Raw genomic sequence first — 20,820 nt, 5'->3', positions numbered from 1 at the left:
TCTGGTGGTGGTGGATGAACAGTGTGGGTTAATCACGATCTTTGATCCACCATGAAACCCTCAATTCGCGTGGCTCTGATTTCCCCGCATGGCTGCCTCACAGAAATGAGGAGGCCCTGCCGCTCTGGAAGTCATTTTGGGCTTATTACTTAAGCCTCAGCATATCCCCATTGTCTTTGTAAGCATTGGAAATGACTAGAGGCTGTGCTTCTGTTCAGTCGGCAGTGTGGGCATGTCCTTTTACGGCGCTGCTCGGTTGGCCAACTTTGTGCCTTCTCACACTCTTTTCTCAGCAGCCAACTTTTGATGAGAGGTTTAATTTGATGCTGTTAAGGCTGCACGGTCTCAACTTTTTGTAAACCTCCCCCCCATGCGATCTCCATTGGGCTGGGCAACGTCCTAAAATGGCCTCCAGAGTTTTTTTTTTTTACCCTGTCCGACCCAAAGCAAGTACATCACTCAACAGCAATTACGACGGCAGCTGACGGGGTCGCTGCTTGCCTATGACCTACGCACATCTGAGCGTCAAGGTGTCTGGTGATTGACTAATGCAGTACTTTTGAAAATGCACAATTACAGCCTTTGGACTTGGGTTTTGTGACAGAGTCATCTCGGTGAGGCTGAAACAGCAGACTAGCCAAGCTCACCGTTGTCACCAGGGCCATCACTGACACCTCAGCAGTAATTAGAGAAAGAGTTATGGAGGGCACCAGTCACATCGCTGATCCAGTGACTCATGACCCCTTTAGTGGAGCCTGCACACACACACACACACACACACATCAGAGTCGCCTGTACACACGTGGAACCAGTCAGCGGACACTGAGCTTGGCCTGGTATTAAATAAAATGTAGAGGCTTTGAATGGATGAACTGTTTACAGGCAGAAGAAAGGAAAGCTATCACGTTGCCAGATCTGGAACACATTGATGCTGATGCTACTCCCATTGTCAGATGAGACCGGGGGATCTATTTGATTTACAACAGATGATTCCCAAGATATGCGCAAACATTCAAACAGGCTATAGTCAGATATGTGAAATGTGTATCTTTGCTTTGCAGCAAATTCATGCGTTTTAGGTACAAGACAAAGCTCAAGCGCGTACTTCTGTAATTTTGCAACAACCCAAAATAAAGTGACTTGTTGCTTCTTTTTTTAGCACGGCGCTTCCATCAAGAGTCAATTAAAGGGTCTGACAGCTTTCATCTGGGTGACTAATCCCTTTCCTCCAGTGGCCTCCCCCATAGGTTCAGCACACACTGATGGATACGCTCACCCTCGAGAGTTTGAAACAAGAGGGATATTTGGCAGAGCCGGTGTCCGTGTGTGTGTCAGCTTTTCTATTTCAGCTTGCCTTGAGGCACACCTTTGTGAGTTGCAGTGAAGTAAACGGATATTTTCCTCAAGGATAATTCACTGCAAGCTGTCGGGAGTCAGACTCTGTAAGGCAGTTTCTGGTTTAGCCGTGGGTTGGTTTCTCCTCCCTCGCTCCTGGGCAAAAAAATAGTATGCAGATGAAAGTTTAGTGCGTAACAAAGTGATTAAAGTGGCACGGCATAAATGGCTGAGGTTTGCCATACTTCTCCTGCTGGGTGGTAACCTAATGGTCAAATTAGCATTAATTCAATTTTCTCCCATCCTGTCTTTTGAGAGGCGCACTTCATTATGGCTGAGGACATTCCTGATTTTTACAACACAAGAGTGGGAACAGCAGACATCACAATTAGAGAGAAAAGAAAAAACAATGCAGCAAAGTTTCCCAGAAAATGGGCGGTTGCTCTGTGACTCTCTTTACTTTTTTATTTTTTTTCTATATTTTTTTCCTTTTTCATTTCTTTTTTTTTATCAAACAGAAGCTGTCCTTTATTTTTAAAGAGCTGTTTGTGCACATTTTTAAAATGAGAAATGCAGACCATATCCTGTTATTGAAGCTTTGGGTGTCTTTATTGCATGGTGAGGCAGCAGCACATGGCAGCGTCCCGCTCTGCATCAGTGCAGCTCGGAGAAGGGGCAGCGTGTTTAGTCACACGTTAAGGCGAAGGACACTTAAGTGCTACCTGATGTTAGCGCAAGTGCATGTGGACGTAGCAGGGGTTTTTATTTTTTTATTTTTTAGGCGTGCCTCAAAAAGTATGCACAATAATTTTGCCATTTACTGTGGTCTTGCGATGGTGCAGTGCCGCTGTTATATTGGTTTGGAATGTACCATTCTATTTTTGAAAAAACCCACTCGGTGGGTTGTGGGCCACTTCGGCCACCGGCCCACTCATGACTTTTACAATGAAGCCGGAAGACTGGGTCTGAGTTGCCTTTTTGACGTAGGACATTTTTGAGGTGATTGTGTCAACATTTCTACATCACAACATCCTTTATAAAGAAATATGACTGATAGAGCAGACATCGAATCTCACCGCTGTGCTTTCCCAAATTCTGTTTAACAAATTGTCTTGGGGATTTTCAATACTTCCTGGAGGCTGATACAAATATGATGAAGACCCCCGCCCCTTCTTATAAATGTGTACATCTCAAGAACAACCTTCTGCGCCCGTCTCCTCCATCTACGTGAATGAAGCTTGTAATTACAGAACAGAACAGTTGTGTTTAAAAGGCGATACAGTTTGCAGTTTTTCACATAAACTGTCAGAGGCTTGAATCTGAAACGAAGCAAAATAAGCACTATTTCTGCTGGGAGTCTCTGCCAACAGCCCGAAGAAAATAACAACTTCCTCGCCAGGCCAACTGCTGTGGCTGCCCTGTTTATTGTTCTGGACAGAGTTCATCGATGGAATCTCAGAATTAACTGACAGACTTAAAAATATTTATTGAAAGAGCACCATAGCAAAAAAAATTAAATAAAAATCAGACAATAAGGATAAAAAGAATCAATCGCCGCTATTTGGGGATTATTTGAACATGGTGCAGCTGTCACTTCATTTCCACTTGTGCTTGATTAAATAAAGAGGGAGCTGCAAAAAACAAACAAAAAAACCCCCCTCTGTAGACTGGAGTCTGCAGCACACTGCATTTGACTGACCACTTGTCAAGCCAAGACTGGAGTGGGTACGCTGTAATTCTAACTCACCACGAGATTCTAAGCAGTTATTAACGTAAATAAAATATTAGACTGTATTTTGTGTCACATCACTGGAGCTGAGATAGCCTGGAAACATGCCTGAATATTGATCCATCATGCTACGTCGGTAATAGTAGCTGCAGTAGTCGTACTGGTGGTATAGCTAAGCTTTAAACCTCAAAATCGTTTCATATGTGAGCTGGCTTTGGTTTAGAGGGGTAATAATGGGAGGCAGACAAGCTGGGGAGTTCAGCCACACAAAGACACGGGGCTTCTCTGAAGGATCTGGCTACCAGTGCTCTCTTAGGGCGCAGGGCTGAGGCTGAGGCTACAAGCCTGGTATTTCCCACATAAGATGGCGCTGCATGGGGGTTGGTAATGAATGGCCTGGATGGATGGATGAGGAGAGTGAGAGGCATGTCATCCGTTCCTCCAGCACAGCCTTCACCTTGGAGATTAGTTCGTCATAAAGAAGTATTTGCGCAGCTTTAGCAGCACGGGAGAGGAGGCTCACCATGTGGGAGGGAGAGCTGAACCACTACGGGGATACCTGGGGTGATACGGGACCCGTTGCCGGGTGAGGGTGACTCGGGGTCATGGCAACTCCTTTCTAAAAAGTACCCTTATATAGCGATCTTTCCACGAATCATTCAGTCATGCAAGAGTTTTCTTTTGGAGAAAAGCAAATCTTGAATTTGGTGCTAGATTTGAGCTTGGTTTGGATGCATGAAATAGGGAACGGTGGAATTCTCCTCTTTGTAGGAGACAAAAAAAAGACAATAAGGAATTAGATGCTGTGGATTTATCATGCCTAACGAGCGAAACAGGAGTGCTGATAAAGAAATGAAAGGATATCTGCCGGAGCTTCAGAGGGATGACGCAGCTTAATACAGCTGCAATAAAGTTAGAACTTCAACTATGGCTGATTTATTTGAAGTGGAAGGGAAGTGTTTAATACGAGACACATGGTTTCAATAGATAACTTCAGTTCCACGCCACACACTGCAGAAAGATGTGAAACGGACGGTGCAGGAATTGGTCAGTGATAAGTGCATGATATAAGACAGACACAGACTGATACCAGATGAGTTCATGCTCAAGCACACGCCTTCCTTTGAATTGGTTTAAAATTTGAAAGCAAAGTTTTCACAATCTCTCAAAAGAATGTGATCGCTATCCCGAAGTCATGGGGAAGTTTGCAACTTTTTTTGTGTGTGGTTAACTGCAAAAACAGAAAATCAAAAATTAATCCTTCAAACACCGGACCATGAAGTAATCGCCGGAACCCTCTAATCTAGCTTCTGAAGAAGTCTCAAAAAACACTGAATACCGATGCTTTGTTACTCTGCATTAACAGAGTACACATACTCTGTAAATTCACGCACTGTTCTTTTACACTCTATTCTTGCAGGTTTGCTCTCCACTGCCTGTCGACACTTATATATCCTTCGCCAGGAACAAAGTGGTGTGGAGCAAGGAGGAATGTCCTCTCTCTATCCATTATGTTTTTCTTCTAGCATTATTTTCTTTGCAAATCTTTCTACACTAAACAACCAAGTAGAAAAGTTGAGATTCTCTTTTTTTTACTCGGGAGGTGCAATTTGGGAATTCTAAACACTTTATGTGTTTTGGAGATTATATTTATTTATTTATAGAAAATGTGTACTTTTTTCCAGATATTCCATAAATTAAAAAATAAAATCTTATTTTCAAGGATAGCATTTTTAAATGAAATCACCTGTGGTGGGATCCTGAGGATTTCAAGCTTATTGCTTTTATTTTGTTAATTTTTCAGTGCAGTTTCCACAGATGTTTAATAACAGTTGTTCTGGACTGGCTCATCTGCCTGTGAATGTTTCACCAGGATGAGCATATTATTCTGCAGGCTTGAGAAGGTTGTACAAAAGACAACCAATTTATTTACCATAGTTTTTTTGTTTTTATTTTGCTGAGAGAATTTGCAAAATTGTCATGAAACACATTTGTTTTCACTTTTCCTGATGAAAATAAAGCTTGTTTTTCTTTTTTTTTTATTAGAGCCTCATTTATCCAACAGAAGTTGACAGAGCGTGCAGCCTTTTGTCAGCGACACCCTGTTTCTCGTTCATACAGTTAAACACATTCAACACCTGGTGGCTACGAAAATATCCACAGTCATCAACTACTGGCCACACAGCTGCTCCACTGGAAGGGATGAGGATTGAAAACCATGAAATGAGCAGCCTGACAGCAGCCTTTTAGCAACCTCTTACCTTCAGCTGTAGCTAAGGTGCATGTGCTACATGTCTGTGGTTTAACTGCATGCATGCGTCACGTTTTTTTTTTTTTTGTCGCTGCTTAGATTAAGTTGTGGTGCCACAGCTCGATTGCAAACTTTTAATAGATTTTTTCTTTCTTTCTCCTTTTCCCTGTTTATGACTGTGTGTAGTCTTTGTGGCGCAGACACTGAGAAAAGCAGCGCAACGTAAGAGAGTGGGAGATGAAATGCTGACATTGAGTTTCCTCGTTGTGCGTAGACGCCGGCTTGTGAGTTCCGAGGCGTTGTTGAGACTACAGAGACACACTTTTCTCCTCTTTGCTCCAGACAAACCGACTGATCGTTGGCCAGTCCACTCGCATTCAAAAGACCGTTGTCTGTGTAGTTTCCTGATCCGCACCAAAGCCCTTTGTGACTAAACAAATGGAATAAATTACCCAACTGGAGTGAATTATAGATCCCCACCCCCTAGAAGTCACTGGCATTTATTACATTACAAATGCCTTTATGTTCGAAACAGAAATTAAATGGGGAAGTCGTAAAAGACAACCCTCAGACTCAAGGCATCACCCTCCGTTGCAATGTTCAGCAGTTATGTTCCTCTGAAAGGCTTGAGCATTCGTACTTCTATGTGTGTTTCTATCATCTTGAAGGTCTTGGTTATTATTTCAACCTGGTGACATCACAGACGCTTTTCGCCTTCTGTCAGAGACGACTTTTCCCGCAGTGTCAAATGGGCTCCAGGCATGAGACTTTGAGCTCGGCTGCTACATCTGCTTTACATATTCATCCCAGGCCTCTTTAGTATTTGCCCTGCAAGCTCACGCACACACCTACACACACACAGAGAGAGTCACGGGCACACCCGCAGGCCATTCAAATGCAGTGTTAGATAGTAAGTAAGTAAAAAAAGAGTTATTGTGTAAGACCTGACGAACGTAACAGGCAAGCAGTTCTCAATGAGATGTGATTTTCTGGCTGTAGAGCTGAAAATAAAATCTCATTTCAAACACCCACAGCTTGCTGAATGAAACGTTTTACAGAGTGTTTATGCGTCTCGTGGATGCATGCATGATTTGCTTTATATTCCACTCTGCAAAAATTGTTTTCTTGTTTTTTCAACTCCGAATAAGATCTTGAAGATGTTTTTAATGCAGATTTTAAAAGACAAATGCCGAGAGTGCCTGCGCTCTCTATGCTGTAACGGCAGAGCGATTCCCTGCAAACTAAATGCTCATTTCATGTGCGTCTCGAATGTTTCAGAGAATTCTGTAACATGCCTAACACAGGCACGGATCGTGGAATCACGCAAGCGCAGCATCTCCACCGTCATCGGAAACGCTGCCTCATGACGATACATAATGCACAGAAGCTGAAAACATCTTACTCCTGGAATGCACACCAGATTTGTCACCAGTTAAACATATGTGGGAGGCTCGGGATTGATGCGTAAAGCAGCACGGTCCAGTTTCCTGCCAAGATTCCCATCAACGTCGGACAGCCAGAGAAGAAGAGTGAAACTATGGCATTTGACGGGTCACAATCAGCAACTGATCTGGTTTGTTCAACGCATCTGTGGTCGATGACTTTCAGTGCTATAAGAGGGTTTCTTTTAACCCTAGAAATAAGCACTTCATTTCTGTCTCAAGTTCATTTTCAAAGCAGCCCCATGACAAAGTAATTCATGGGTAAGTGCAGCGCTCTGTCAGATGACATTGACTTGGTTGCTAGGTTTAACAATTTTATTGGACTGGCACGTGATTATTTGCCAATGTCTTCAAGCAACGCAGCCGTGCCAACACAGCCGGTCCTTGTTTTGAATGCCAGCAGAACCACTCCACATTGAAAGGTGATGTTCAAAGCACTGCAGACCCCTGATTGGTCAATCGGAACAACCAGTCATCTGGTGAATTGAGATTTCCCATCTGTCCTACTTTTTTTCCAGCAGTGTTTCATCTTGCTTCCTACGATGCTCGTCGCCTGCTCATAGCACATGACTACATACAGAGTAGGAAAAAAAAACACACACACACAAAATGTGTGTACATGATGAATGTGCAGTTGAGAGAGTGAGAGCGAGCGAGCATGCAGCGAGAGAGTGCCTGTGAATATGAACAGAGCCCAGGAAATGTCAGCAGGTTGCATGATGTCAGCCCTGCAGTAATTTAGTATTGGGGTACAGGTAGGACTTAAAAAAAAATGCTGCAGCTTCCCAAGATAAAGAAAAATCTCATTTTTTTGTTTGTAACAACCCCGCCTATATTTCAGAGCACTTCCTGTGAAGGAAATACAAAACAGATCAGAATATTGTTTAAATATGTTTTTTTTTATATAGCTTATGCATTGTTTCCAAGGGCACAGAACAAAAACACCGCCTAACATGTAAGCACCATGCATTTACTGAATTACAGTGAAAACCTGTCAAGGCAACCGCTTGAGGGGCTTGGGAAAAGGCACCACACTGGACAGGTGGAAGGCACCAACTCCTGACGAAACAGAGACGCAACAGTTTCCACATTTTGTACTGTTCTTCCTTGGTTCTACTCACATGAACATCCGTATCTCGGTCACATGGGGAACCCTCTTCGAACACTAGACAGGGTTGAAAGATGTCATTTAAAAAATGTTTTAAAAGTGTATGTGCAAATATGAAGTACTTAAAATTTGTGCTCAGAATCCAACACAACTATGTTCAACTAACTAAGGTGTGTTGAATCAATCAATCTGGCTCCATGGTGGAGTCTCGTCACTGGCCGGTCTGGACCTCCATGGTCCTTTTACATGAAATCCAGTACCAGTGTCGGTGTCATTCATTGTGAATAAGATGATTCTCTATTTTTTGGTCACGTAAAGGCTTATTATTGGTGCCAATGGACTCTGCTATGACAGGAACCTGTTCCCGAGGTGCAACAGGACACAATGCTGATTCTGGGTTGTTACACAGGAAGTGCTGGCGGTCTGTCATTTTTATTCTGGCGACATTAATCTGGCGTAGATACGCTTTTGTAGAATGGTCACACTTACTCCTATTGCTACTAGTCCGCTGGATCGCCATGCCTACAGCCTGCAGGCATTCTTGCATATGTTTTATTTATTTATTTTAACTTAATCCTGCTTAAACTGCCTTTTTATAGGGAGGGTTTGTTTAACAAGGATTGTTTGTTTGGATCAGTTGGTTGAAGCAATCATGATTTTAGACTCGCAAAAAAAAAAAAAAAACAATCAAGCATGACCAAACCTCATTGTATGTCAAGAATAATCAAAAACCCACACGACCCAGTTCCCTTTGTGTAATTTGACAACCTATGCAATTTAAAACTTCTTCTTTCTATCAGCAGGTCTTCAACATTTCCTCTGTGATTCTCAAAGGTTAGAAAAGTGAATGTGTCAGGCTCTGCGCTTTGTCGGCGGAAGGCCACAGGCTGTGAACTGCTGCTTTTGTTGAGATGAAGAGATAAACTTCTGTTTACCGGTGCTTCACGGCTTATTGAAACCTCTTGGACGACCATCATTCGAATCAATTTTCCACGTGAACGGCTTTCTCGTCTGTGGCTTTTATTTCTTTTGTAAGAAAAGCTATAACTCATCCAACAGGGAGATCCATCTGGCTCGAACCTCCACATCACTAGCATGGGTCAAGGAAAAATCAGTCAACCGCTCCTGAGGTATGATGGGAGGTGGGGGGGGGGAGGGTGCAACACAAAACACGAATGTACAAAATCAGCATCACCTACAAGCCCGGTGTTTTCCTCCCTTGTGTGTCTGGCGCAGTGTTTCTCTCCTGTCTGCTAGTCGAGCCTCTGCTACACCCCGTGTTCCCACTGAGTCACAGTATTTCCATATTTATGTCGGCAGCAGCCCCCTCGCTTTGAACCGATGCCTTGTTCAGAGGCCGATCTTGTTATGGCTTGTTCTTGTAAATACTTTGAAGTACTCCAGGATTAGAAGATTGCGGACCCAATGAAAAAACAAACAGCCCTTTCGACAGAATCGTTTTTAAGGCTTCTGAGAACACATAAAATCATTTTGGTAACAGTAGATGGAAGTTTACTTTGTGACTGTTGGTAATTGTGGAGCCGCTGTTTATGGCTTTCGACAGGGTAAGATTCTGAGTGATTGAATTTGGAGTGTGTTTCTGCCACACACGGCATTTAGCCTTTGAAACTTGACAACAGCCGGGGGTTTTGCACACTGTAAGCATCGTTCTGCAGTCTGTTTGCTCAACATGGGGAAGGCTAGAGGTTGAGGTGAGCAGGACATCATGCATGCGTGTCCAGGCTTGACAATGATAAGCTGGGACACATGAAAACATATTCTATAGTCATTTCAATTCTACAGGCATGCTGGTCTGAGCTAAAAGGGATGGAGCCTAACAATATACTTGATCTTGAGTGAGTGCAGGTCCGATGGGATGCTGCAACTCACACAATAACGAAAAGAGATTCAGTTTTCAAGGTTGTCCACAGAACGCTCGTCTTTCCAAGCATCTGGAGACTGAAAATAAGTTCAGAGCAAAGTAAAAGAGGAATGCACGGCGGTTGTGGCTCCACATCCTCTCACACACGTTGGGATATGTAAAGCATTTCTTTTCTCGCCCCTTTCCACGAGAGTTTGTTAATTGTCATATAAGTTGGGACCGCAGCTGTTTTGTGAACTTTATTTTCTTGTTTTTTTCCCATCGTTTTGTAATTGACTTCTGTTTGTGTCATGTGGTTTCTTTACACTCAGATGAAATGGATGTACGCTGAAGGGAGAAGCTTGGCTTCTTCAGTGGTGGCAGCACAAAAGTTGCAGGTCACGCAAATAATTATCTTCAATTCTAAGGCTTTTGATTTCCATTTGCTGCATTTGTGTGATCTCATCCTCTTCATTGCACATTTCCTGCAGTTCCTGCCCTTTTACCGCTCTGTCTGTGGTCGATTGCCCTTCATCGTGTGGTCTCTCTCTGACCAAATCACCAAGTTGTGTAAAATACACATTGAGACAGATAAAAGAGGAGGGTATCATTTTGCCAATGTTACACTGTTCAGGTTTCTTGTTTAGAGGCCCTTTAAAGGCCCTACCGCTCAGTCCTACCCCGCAGTGTAGGGTGGTGTCCCATTTCTTTTGTCTACAGAGAACCTTATGATATAATCTTTTTTGTTACCAATCCAGCTCTTGAATAACCAGAAACCATGCATTCCACATGTGGCTAGATTATATGAACAGTTTTAATGACACTGTTCTTAATAAGCTGAACCAAAAAAAAAAAAGAAGATATTTTTGGTTTCTTCCATAAAATCAGTAAAACAAGCCAAGAAAATGGCCCAAAATACTAATGCACACATTCACTTTTATCACAAGAGGCCACAGACACTAACCATTCCCTTTGGTAGCTGTGAGAGGAAACCAAATAAATGGATAATGCATCGCCCAGAGGTCGCACATCGGAAGTGGAACGGCGGACTTTATTGTGTTCTTTGGACATGTATGACTTTACATTCCAACTCACCACATAGCGCTTGTAAAGACATTATAATGACAAACACAGACAGTGACCGGATCGAAAAACAAAGCAAACACAACACAACACAACACAACACACAAACACACACTTTTTTACTGGAAGAGTGACAGAGCATTACTACTAGAGAAGAAAAAAACTGCGAGAAAAACAAGTGAGCAAAACCACTCTGGGAGAAAAACACCCTATATTATCAGGGGTGGAGATCTGCCACAAGCACATTCCTAATTCAATACTCATTTCATCCTGAGCTATTTCAATATTGGTAAATACTGAAGTGTATCCACGGGCTAAGGACTGCGCTGCACCAGACATAACACCTCATGGGCGAGACATAATACTGTGGTTGCGTCGTAAAACGGGAGCGGGTAATTAAAACGTCAGGTGACTGTAGCAGCAGTTAAATACTCACTAGACCCATCTACACTCACAATCACATTGACAGTCAATTTAGACTCACCAGTTTCCCCTCCAGGTTCTTGTTGGTGGGATGAAGTTGGAGAACGCATGCAGACAAGTGGAACACATGCAAACTCTTCTTCCTTCAGCGCTACCCGCCACGCCACCACAGCATCTGCCTTTCGTGCGGTTGCCACAGAAACGTGTTGCTTTAGCCTTAGGCGACGGATGGCGACTCTGTCCAGAGTGCGTACACTGTAGCTGCATGACAGAAATATCTTCTTACTTACGTCTTAAGATGAAATTATTTAAATAATTGATCACCAGATAGTTATAGAGAAGTGTAGGCATAGAGAGGTACAGAGAGATCAGCCGACAGATAACGTTGAAATCACTCAAACACAGACACATTGTCATTATGAGTTGTGTGTTTACAATCGAAGCAGCAGTAATGTCTGTCTGTAGAATACAGCTCTGCAATACTTGTGGCCCAAATCTGAACACAGTGCATATTTGTTTACATTTAAAATAAGTTAATCAATAAATAAAGTTTGAAATGGAGAAGTTACCAAATAAGTCTGTGGACCGAGCATCCTTAAGAGATAGAGGGGGGGGGGGGGGGGGGGGGGGAAGTGGGGGATAGTGAGCAAATAGGCAGAGAAAAAAAAGAAACCAAGAGGCCGAGATGCTGAGAAGGTGAAAGGTCAAGACCCTGACACGTGTAGCTCGTTGAACCTTTCACTTGTAGCGGAGGTCACTGCCGGGAGGTTTGGAGGGGAAGCACTTTATTGTTCTGGGTTACGAGCTCCTCGCCAGCGCTGTAAGGAGCTCCTAAATCTCTCTCTCTCTCTGTGTCTGACACACACACACACACACACACACACAGAGGTCATTCGGGGCTGTCTGAGCCAGATACTGCCTGGCCTGAGCAGCTTTTTCCCCTGGTAAAGTCTTTTTCCTCGACACCTCACCAGTCTATTCCTAGAGGATGCTGAAATGGAAAAGACGAGGTGGGTTTTTATTTCAGACCATTTTATGATACAAACTAAAGTACATGAAAAGACATCACCTCATAAACCAATAGAGTTCCCTTGCTCATTCACCTACTTATTGCACGACTCAGGATATTTCATATAAAGCATCAGAGCTGGAAAATGAATTCAGATAATGACATGAAGCATAATGCTGAATACGGAACACTGATATGTGATCACATTACCAGAGCTGGAACAATTAGATCGGTAACTGACTAGTTTGTTAATAGGAAATTAGAAAAAAAAAATCTATTCTTGTCATATAAGACATTAACCTCTTATTAATTTGGTTTTGGACTGTTTGTTCAAAGCATGCAATCTGAAGATAAAAATTCATTGGAATAATCACATGTCAAATGTTGAAAAATAAACCTACTATTATGTAGCGGCTGGTTTCTACAACAACTACCTTCCTAAGTCCAGCCACAGTTAACAGATTTGACATTAAAAACAGGATAAGCTTAAAAAAATATCAAGCGAAGTAATATATGTTCGATAATAAATAGGCCATCAAAGTAGATTTGCTGATTTGTTGATTTATATTTATTTGCGAAACCAACATGCTAATTCTTCGATTCTGCAACACATTGAACACATGATTCTGTACTTTTAAGGAAGATTAATGACCCAGGACTCACTGTGATATTTTGTAAAGTGGCATGGCTTCTTCCACCTGCTCATATTTTGTATACTGGTTATCCCCTACACTAAATTTTTTATTTTTTATTTGAACGGTTAGAATCTTATTCCGCGTGGGATTTGTGTCCGTTGGGAGCTTTGAAAATCTTTCCACGAAACAGGAGAGGAGCCTTTTGAAAGGGGAAACTATTTATTTATTTGTTTGTTATTCGTTTTACTGTTGCATTTCAATGGCGACTCTCTGACTCACCATTTAATGTTTGGCGCATGTCTCCTTTATGTGGCACATATTAAAATTCCTTTCATCTATCTATCAATCTGTCTGTCTGCCTGTAGCAGTAGGGATAAACAGTTAAAACATTTTGCCATGAAACAAGTACATTTTCATTTCTTCCAAACAATGCATTTGAACCGACCTCCAAGGACACGTGCCGTTCCGCCAATGTGTATCTTAACCATTAAAACCAGACTCAAATCTAATTTGGCCAATTTGAACAGTAGGTGTTCCTCATTGATTGATTGTAAACTCTGGCAAGTGTCAGTGCGAGAGGTAACAGAGAGGAGTGTGATGATGATAACCTCAAATGAATTCTCCTCTCTCCACCCTCCTCCACAGTTTATTAGTTTAGGCCAGAGGCCACTTGTAGCCTTGCAGAGTGGACGGTAATTGTGTGCGTGCTCCTTAAGCACCGACCGCAGCAATAATAGACTGAATTATACAATAAATTCCCTCCAGATGTGCTCCCTCCACTTCCACCCACCCATTTCAATTTGACAGTTTGCACACCCACAATCTCTGCAAGGAGGCCTCTGTCCGCACGTGTATGTGCACACACACACACACACACACACGCACACACACCATATATACGCTTACAAATGTACTTACACGCGCGCTTAGCTGCAGTGTTTGCATTGTCAGATTGTTTCCATACTGGTGTTAGCGCGCTGCGTTTCCTCACTGCTGGTGTAATTACAGTTCGTATTAGCTGATAGTGTTTTGTTAACCTCCTAATAGATGTCCTCCTGCATCAGAAACCTCACAGAGACTCCATTCAATAATAAGCACTCGTTCTAATACTCAATACTAGACCGACACATGCACCCAGGCTGATGTTGAAATAGTCGCACACACACACACACGTCCTCCTTGATCCTAAGCAAGGACATACAGAGTTTTCCATAAAAAAATGTAAAAAATGGTAGCACATAAAGAAAATGCAATGAAAGTGAATTCAGAGTGAAGTCTCAGAGCCACCCTGCATGGGACTCTGAACGTCTATTTCGGTCTGGAGTAGGAGGCAGCAGAAGAGGAGGATGAGGACAAGAGGAAGAAAGAGGAGGAAAAGAGTGGTCAGACTAATTATTATGTACACTGCCGCTGAAATGTGAGACAGTTTTCTGTGGGGGGTTTTCTTCCAAAATGTTTTCATTCCAGATTTTTGTGTACTTCAGCCTACCGTCACAGAAAGAGGGTTTCATATTTTCTCATGGCTAAATATTGCCCAGCTCTCGGCCGGCGTTGTGCTGATGCAGGAGGATGAAGAGAGATCGGACCACCAGTTAGACTGGCTGCTACACCCTCAAACTTCAAGTCCATCCGCTGCTGTCACGATCTCTTCCTGGGCATGCACAGTGCCACCCAGTGTTCAACCACAGAGCTCTATTAACAGCAAGAAAGCGGCAAATAAAGAAGTAAACAACAACAAATGGAAAAAATGCACCTAAAAATGCTAATTATTTGGCAAAAATAGCAGTTCCTCAATATATATAAAAAATACAATCATCAGATATTTTCAAAAGTATTGAAATAAATGTATAAATAATGCAACCAATTAGTGAGTAATGTGTTATCTCATTAGTGGATTATTATGGCTGCATGTTAGAAATATTTTAGTGTTGTTGTTGGTCTGCGCAGTTTCTTGCTGCTGGGTCACTGAATTGTGCATTTTATAAAGTAATCATATGTTCTGCATGTCCACATTTAAATGCAATTTATTTACCAATAACTGTAGCTGTTAAATGTAGTGGAAGATGAGCTGCAATATAAATTTTCTAAAAATCTTATTACCGGTATTAACAGAAAATATTTTTACCTGTACTGGATAAGAGATGACAAAGATATGTCTATACATTTTTTATAAATTAAATAATACAATAGTTACAAACTTTAGCTGCAAAAATACACAACTAATGAAAATAAAACAACATAACCTTGACAACATAACTCAAAACATTCCGTTGTTGCCAATTTATTGTAAGAATTTAAACAACAAATAATTTATAAAAGTATAAAAATAAAAAAGTTACTTATTATGGCATAGTGTATGAATGATCAAATGAAATAAATTATTCAGTTGACGTCATCGACTTTTTTCAATTTAAAATGTTACAACTACTGCTAATAAAAATAATAATAAAAAAATGTCACCAGCTCCTCTGACCTCACTGACAGTGTTACCTCTGCCACATGGTGACATTGCATTTGCCAGGTGAGAAGCTGGCTAATCAGCAAAGGCAGAATAATTTGCCTGCAGACATGTTCCAGAAAACAACTCCCCCGGTGCTTTGCTCAACCTGCTGTCCCAGGTGGCTTCGGCGCTTCAATGCCCCTTTTACCTGCTGCAAAAAATATATCCAGAAAAAAAAAGATCAATTAAAAAAAAAACACACATAGAAGCAGGCACACACACACACACACACATAACAGGAAACAGGAACAGGAAGGAGACTTGGCTGACTTGGCAGTCCAGGTGCAGAGTTTGGCTTAACTCCCCCACGGCTCTCTGGCTCGTGCAGGCAGTGGGTGGAGTGGGTGGGTGGTGGTGGGGGGGGCTGCTGGTAGCGGAGGCCTTTTCATCACCAAGCTTCTTTATCAAACCCCTGGGTCTAGTTTGTTCTCCTGTTGCTGCTGCTTGGTGGGTCGCTGTTATAAATTAGCCTGGGAGAGATGCAGGGAGCTCTCTCTCGGCACATCCCTATATGATGACTGCTCATACAGGAGGTCAAATGAAATATTGGCTACCCCATTCCCCCCTTTTTTTTTATTCAATTACAAGAAGCCAGCTCATAAAAGTAGCCTCGGGAGCCATGGTGGCAGTTTCCTCTTTTTGTGTTTTCCTCTACATCGTTCCCATGTTGTTCAAGGACCTTTAATCACCACATTGAAGGAAAAAGATCATTTGTGTAACAGCTATTTGAATTTATTTGACTCATCAGAGGGGGGGCACACGTACTTACAACACTCGGTAAGATAGATCCTTCATCCTTTCCGAGTTCACTCTTGGAAATTTACTGCTCTTGTTCAAGGTCTGTAGAGCAAAGGGAGCAAATTAGTTTACAGTCCTGCTGACCAACCGAGAGCATGATGACGTTTGGCGGGGCGGAAATCTTACTTTAGCTTCAAACCACACAGTGAAACTGTGTGAAAGAGATGAAATGAGATACTAAATATAAAGACTCTAAAATCGACAACATCTACAGCTCCAGCTTTCTTTAAATCGGCCCCGCTAAAGCTGAATTCGTTCACAATGTCACCTCTGAAACATTTGCACAATCAAAAGTGCATCTCTATGAGGATGCTGTCTCTGTTTATTTTTGTTTGGGTGGTTGTCAGGTAAACTCGTCGTGCGGATCCCTTGTGGCCTCCTGGGTGGCCACATGGCTCGTGCCAACGATGCCCCTGCCTTGTTTAATCTTTGACTTTTATTTTGTTTGCTTTGTGAATGAATATGCAAAGCTGGAAAGACCTCTTGGTTCTAGTGTATCCTCGTTTACAGCGGGCCGTTCATCCCGCTAGACTGTGGTCGGTCAGGCCGTCGCTCCTCCAAACCGACGTCCAGACGCTTGCCTGGCAGGCTCGCCGTCAGCCTTATCCATTCCGCTCACGGCTGTCCGGCCCAGATTTTATTCGACACACGTCTGCATGAGCTCATGTTGAAGCCCTGCTTGCGTCACAGCGGCAAACGGCGATATTAATTAAATAAGGATTTTCAGAATGCAAAAAGTGATGCTTTCAAATCCTGACGTTGTCTATGTAGGGAATTTCCATATTAGATGGGATTCATCTATGACACATTTGCTGTTCCAGCAGCTACTTCCTTGTGTGTGTGTGTGTGTGTGTGTTTGGCCATTCCTCCCATGCAGCATCCACGAGGCTTCTAAGAGCAGGCCTCACCTCATCTGGCACCCATTACCTGCACACATGCTCCCGTCTGAAGGTTGATCTGCCGGGTTAAACAAATCCAGGCAGTGCAGCGCGGCCCACCAGGAATCCGCTCCATACATCAGCTGTGAACCAGCCAACATGACAGACTCAGAGCTGGCTACCGTTAGCCGCGTGCTATCGGTGATCTCCCAACGCCAAATATGCTAGAAAGTGACAAACTCACTTTAGTTCAGGTGCCGGCTGTGGTGTTCAAATAAAGCGAGGTATGTGGCTTCCGTTGAGGGGCTTGGAAGAGGGAAAAGGCTCTTGAGTTTCCCTGTGGATAGATGTGACACAAATCATTTCTCATGAATGAAGTTCCAAACTAAGCAGCATGGGTGTATAGTTCCAGACTTGAATGTGGAATTAGGCTAATTATCTGCAGCAATATGGTTGATCCGGCATTCTGGTGTGAGGCATGACGGTCTCTCGGCGGCGATGGCACAGGATTGACAATTTGACCGAGTTTCCCCGAGTCTGATTCGATTTACTTTCCAATCAAGAGTGCTTGAAATTCCATTTACGTTTATAGCATTTCCCGTTTCTCACTTCATTACTTCAGGATTGAAACTGACAGGGTAATTATCATTTCATCCTAAATTGATCCCAATCCATGTGGGCTGGCTCCAAACAGCAGAGACTCGAGAGGGGGGGAAAAAAAAGAAGCATTTTGGGAACATTTGGCGATGGTTCAGTCATCTGTAAGACGTAGCGCTTGAGGGGTGGGGAGGGAAGAAGAGGGGAAGAAAAAGGAAGGGGAGACGTTTTTGGAGATTGCGTTGCGGGTGTTCCCTTGATGTCCCTCTGACAGGAACCAGATTGGGAGCCGCTCGGCGTCGGCGCTTTTGGCTTTTTATTCGTCTGGCTCCACTGGGTTTTTCCTGGCCCGTGTAGGCCCGGTTCTGAGACGCTGTGGCCCGCTGGTGGAGCCAGCCTGTAGTTTAAGTGAGAATAACAAATGGTAGAAAAAATAATAGGCCTACAAAAAGAAATAGAGAGGAGCAGCACAATCCTACTATTGTTCGGGGTAGCTAGGCAGAAAGCACATTCAAGCCACGTCTTTGGGACATTTTACTGGCTCTAATAAATAGTGTGTGGTCCCTGTTTTGGAGAGCTCTGCCAGACTGACAGATATGCGCTACAGTAGTATTGGATGGTTCCGTATCATGTACTTTGAGTTGTGGTACTTGGCACAACTTGGACCAGATCTGTTCTCCATCATGTTTTTGTTATTCATCATGCAAGCAGTGGTCTGAGATACTTATGATGGCATATAGTGGGAAATATGTCGAATAAGTAATTACAAGTAAACGAGAGATTTCACCTCAAACTCTAAGGACTCGCAAATGACAAAAAAAATAAAGTATGATAATCTTCCGGTTGATTGGCATGTTTAACCTGAAGAGAAACATTTACGATAGACACTGTGAATATTTGCTCAATCAAATGTTTTATTGAGTATTTTTGATGTGTATCTTAGCAAAAGGGTTGTGCAGCAACATGGTTATAGAGCAAATTATACATTTCAGTGTCCAGGCGATCTTCTTAAGGCTTTAGATTTGACAAAATATGCATGTTTATTTACCCCCAATAAAACTGACATCAATGCATCGAGTACTACGCAAGGCTATTCTTAAGTCCTCCGATTTTGATCATTCAGCATTATTAAACGTTAATTCTGGACTTGCGGCAAACACACACATATGCACACACACACACATTCAGATCCCTGGCTTCTAGTGGGGTGCAGAAACACAGTTTGGTCTGTGCTTAATCAGTTTTGTTTTTAAGTGTTCTCTGCTCAGTTTTCCAGCTCAGCCCCGTGAAAGAAAAACGTCTGGCCGTGGGTGGCTTAGCTGGGTCACTGAGCCCATAGAGTGGAGCATTTCATAAGAACGAGCCCACTTAATTCTGAACCATACATTGCATTAGCTGATTTACATGTGGACAGCTATCATTTTGTGAGGGCTTTGACATTGATAAATGAGGTGTTTTACCTAATAGGTAATAAAAACAAATTACAGGTCTTAAGAGAAAGGATGTTCTTCATTTGGCTCTGTTTTCTGTCTCTTCAAGGCCAGGGGCCAGATTGTTTCCATATGATTGCAGCCTACGTTTGTTAAGGCTACAGACAGAGGTTAATAACAACATTTTCTGATGACTGATCCTTACTTTGCCTTTGGGGTTATTAAAAAAGAAAAGAAAACGAAAACGGCAGGAAGAGCAAGACATTCAGGATAAATCTTTTTGTAAGCACAAATTTACAATATTTTAATCTGTCATCATTATTTCCCTCTGTTATTTTATTCCCACTCTTTAAATAGCATTTTACAATGTTTGCAAAAATAACATTGTATTTATTCCAGGAAGCTTGAAGCTCATGCTGCTGCTGTAAAAACATGAAATGAAAACATTGTGGATATTTACTGTATATCCTCCCGTCGTATATTAAGAGCAATACAGAGCGCTCTGATTAGCAAGGCACAAATAACACTGCGGTTAAAAAAGTGCTGCCACCAGAAGGCTGGAACAAATGCGGTGATTATGTGGCGGCCTTTGTCCACGATCCATCAGGACACTAAATTCCAATTAGTGAAATGATAAACAATGTACTTATGGTCAGTTGGGATTGACATACTTTTCTCAGAGGGTTAAATTCTGACATAATTTGCGAAAAGATGAATGACAATCCGGAGACGAGAACAAATCAGAGCTCTGACCAAAAGTTTTTTTTTCCCAAAGAGAAAATATTAGCCCAAACAGTACTTAGTAGGTGAGGGTGTGTTATTCTTCACCGGTTTGAATCACTACTGGACCCTGCAGGTCCCACAGAGCTCGTATATAAGCTTTCTCAAGTTTCTTCAGCTAGGCGTGAAAAGGCTTACCTTCTGGTGAATTGCAAGTCAGACATAAGACAAGTCTGCCTCTATTCACCCCCCCATCCCAGTGCAGTCAAACGTGACCCGAAAGGATGAGGCTCAAGTCATAATTTTCCTAAATCCTCTGTACATTATGAAAGCAGTGAGGTGTGATACCTCAACAGCTTTTCCAGGTGGTGATAAATTAGCCTTGGGCGAAAATAGAATCTAAATATATGCAAGCCTTGTATCAAAAACTGCACTCATGTGCGGGTAGCATATGAAACGGATGATCTGTATGGTTACAGTGATGTGCAATAGAAAATCCACATGTGCATGTCTTGTAGTCTGAGAGGCCAGAGGCATCGTTTTCTTAACCTTGAAATTAGAGATTTATGTTTTGTCACAATCCTGCAATCATCGTATGGAGAAACAAAGACGATACTTTCCCTGTGAATTGGATTTTGCCATTCTGCATTGCTTGTAAATGTTGCAGGAGTATGTAATGACTGCGCAGTCAGACCGAGGTAATTCTAAGTGCCACATCCAATCAGCACTATCACCACAAAGTATCACAGCTTGGAGCGCAGTCGCTCTCGGCTGCAGGGCCTACGGCTGAGGTGATACTCAACTGCTGAAACACAGTAAAAGTTACTGATATGCAGCATAAAGAAAGGGTGAGGAAAGCGATGGGGGTGGGGGGGGGGGGGGGGGGGTGTGAGGGGTGAGTGAGTTTTGGATCCTGCGGTAACTGCCAGAGGGACACATTTTGTTGGAACACAGGGTGTGCTGAGTGATGGGAGAACGGCTTCAGCAGTGTTTAGAAACACCAGTCGGCCAGTCTATTGCC

This window comes from Brachionichthys hirsutus, chromosome 20 (genome assembly GCF_040956055.1).
Source record: "Brachionichthys hirsutus isolate HB-005 chromosome 20, CSIRO-AGI_Bhir_v1, whole genome shotgun sequence".
Taxonomy (NCBI): domain Eukaryota; kingdom Metazoa; phylum Chordata; class Actinopteri; order Lophiiformes; family Brachionichthyidae; genus Brachionichthys; species Brachionichthys hirsutus.
The sequence above is the reverse complement of the archived record's forward strand: the minus strand, read 5'-3'. Positions refer to the sequence as shown.